The sequence below is a fragment of the Pan paniscus genome, chromosome 6, assembly GCF_029289425.2.
Source record: "Pan paniscus chromosome 6, NHGRI_mPanPan1-v2.0_pri, whole genome shotgun sequence".
NCBI lineage: Eukaryota > Metazoa > Chordata > Mammalia > Primates > Hominidae > Pan > Pan paniscus.
Window position 1 is genome coordinate 146841142 of NC_073255.2, and position 2919 is coordinate 146844060.

Genomic DNA, 2919 nt, shown 5'->3' on the forward strand with positions numbered 1-2919 from the left:
AACAGATATATAACATTTCTCTCATAGCAGAAAGTTCTATCAGACACCACTGGTCTGGAGCAACTTTGCTTTTATATTTAATGTTTAAAATACTTCTTTTTTTTCCCTTCTCATTGTGTCTCAAAAGCTAACATTTTTGTGAGAAATTCTCCCAATAAAGTCATGTGACTTTACTGATTTATTTATCTTTGCTTCATTCAATCACATGGCAGATATCATGTATTTTACTTAAGAATATTTGTGCATATAAACCTGTTCCCACTTAGGAAGATACCTTAAAGACAGGATTAGTGCATTCTCATCTTTGTATTTCTGGAGACACTTAACACAGTGCTTTACTTATCAACAACTACTTGTTTAATTATTGTGAACCAATCAAATCAACCTAAACTCTCCAGAAATTATTATATAGGTTTCTTTTGAACTACTTCTTTCCAAATTCTATATTTTTGCCATCACTATTTAGAATCTAGTCTTGTCTGTTAAGTTTTGAAAGCCTATCTAATTTTTTTTTTCCAGTGGAAAATAACTTTTATTGAGACCCCATCAGCTGCAAAATCTGTTCCTGGCATTAAGCTCCTTCTTGCTTTGCAATCTGGTCTTTTTAGTGGTTCCATGAACGCTTTCTTCTCCTCCATGGTCTGGAAGTGGCCACGGCCAAACCTGGAAACAGTGTTGATGAACTTAAGGTCAGTCTTCTCCAGAGCAAGACGCTTGGTCTGCACCATCAAAGGCTTGCGGAGGTGAGCACTCACTTCTTGATTCCCACCACACAGCCTTTCAGCATGACAAAGTCAATGTTCATTTCATTATAGTGGACAAAGCCACCCAGAGGGTTGATGCTCTTGTCGGACAGGTCACCATCAGTGGAGGCATTGTTCTTGATCCATTTTTCATCCTTCGTAAGGTAGCCATGGCCAATGTTACAGATCTTCTTGTTATTCTCAGTGCAGTGATGGTAGCCTTTCTGCCCAGCACATGCCACAGAGAAGGCCACACAGGCAGGATGCCACGTCCTGATATAAGGAGCCTTACACAGCCTTTGGTGGGTCTTGTGGGTCAGCTTCTTGGTGTGCCAATGACTGGTGACCCCTTTTGTAGCCTTTGCACTTGGTCACCTCAATGGCATCAATTACCCTGTCCTACCCAAATACTTGGTTCACAGGGACCTGGTGCTCTAGCATTTCCCAGGTCCAGTCCAGTTTCTCAGCCACAGTGCCTCAGTTCACCTGGATCTCCATCGGCGTGCCTTCTTCTGGCACAGAGGAAGCAGGCACATCTAAGTATGGGCAATGATAGAGATGACTTGGCAGTACATTTTCATGCTGTTGAATTCCTTCTCCAGCTGCTTGTTGCCATCCTCATTCTGCCATTTCTTGTGGTACTTGGTAAAGGCCATCTTTATAGATTATGCCGGTTCTTATGGAAGCACCTTTGCATTCATTGCTGATGTGCTCAGCAAAGACAGTCTTGAAGGTCTGGAGGCCTTGAGCGATTTCCATATAGCCACAATGCCCACAACTGCCATGGGCAGTGTCTCCACAACTGTCACAGCCTCTACCACTTCCTTCTTGTTCACCTTGGATCCTGGGCTGTCAGCTTCTCACATGATGTAGGCCATACCAGCCTTGTATCCCAGGAAGGCTGTGAGGTGGAATGGCTTGGAAGGTTCATCCTTAGGGAAGCTCTTCACCTTCCCATGAAGCCTGCTGCTGAGCTTCCAAAGCAGGAAGCCTAGGGACCCAAGCCAGGGAACAGTGAACTTCCAGTTAGACAGCACACTGTCACGTCCCGCTGGTCATAATTGTAAATCTTAATTGTATCATCTGTCTCGATTCATTTTGTCAGTTGTAGATATAACTGACAAAATACAAATACATGGTTTATTTTATTTCTCAGAGCACTAATTTTTTATTGCTCTCCTGGCATCTAAGTACACTGATGTAAGCTTCTCGTTGCTCTTTGGGATTATAAAATCCTAGAGAATAGATGCTATATCTATCCAATTAAATTTGCCTATATTCTTGCATAGAATTTTGCTTATTGATTGCTTCATTTTGATGTTTGTTGCCACTTGCAGTACCTATTTGCAAAGAAAACCCATACATGCAAGTGGATCGCACTTCAATATTGGAAATATATTCTGGTTGAACTTCTCTTCCATTTATTTAGCTAAACATTAATAGAAGTTTTGAGTAGAGTTGGCCAAAAATAACCCTAGATTCTTTCACTGGAGATTTAAATCTTCCTTGATGTGATTCACAGACATTCTTTATGTATTGCTTCTTAACCTGTTGTGCATGTAAATAACAGTCCTATTATCTTTCTCAAATTTTATGATTTTCTATGTATGGATTATAAGGAGGACTTACTAAGCTGATGTTTATTTTTGCAGAGATCGTATGGACTCTAAATTATCACCAAATTATCTTAAAAGTTCTGTCAAACTATCAAAGAATATAGTTTAAACAAACCCAAGATAATCTTTTATAAATATGTTTATTAATTCAGGCCAAATATTTTTAATACATTTTTACTTTGAGGTATCAACCAACAATTTCATTTTCTTTTGAATAAAGATACCTAAAAACCATAGTCAAATATATGATGAGCTTTTATTTCTAAAGTGTTTGCTGAACTATGACACTCAAGAGTACACCAAATTTTCTTAATTACGGTGAATAAACAAAGTTTGAACACAAATAATTTCCAACTACTGATACCCATTGTTACATTTCTCAAATTCAAAACAAAAGTATGTCAGGAATTAAAGTTCAATAAATAATATCTAATCATTAGTTACTGAATGTTGAAAATCATATGATTCCATACATTTTGTTATTCATGTCTACTAACTTTAGATTTTTAAAGTTTAAAATAGAAAATGTAATCTTACTTTAAGCTTTAATTAAGGACAGA

The 2919-nt window shown here is 38.0% G+C and overlaps 1 pseudogene; it reads right to left on the reverse strand.

The window, feature by feature from the left end:
- Window positions 1–398: 398 nt before the first annotated feature.
- On the reverse strand, window positions 399–1636 carry LOC100982367 (large ribosomal subunit protein uL3-like; annotated as a pseudogene).
- Between the last annotated feature and the right edge of the window lie 1283 nt (window positions 1637–2919).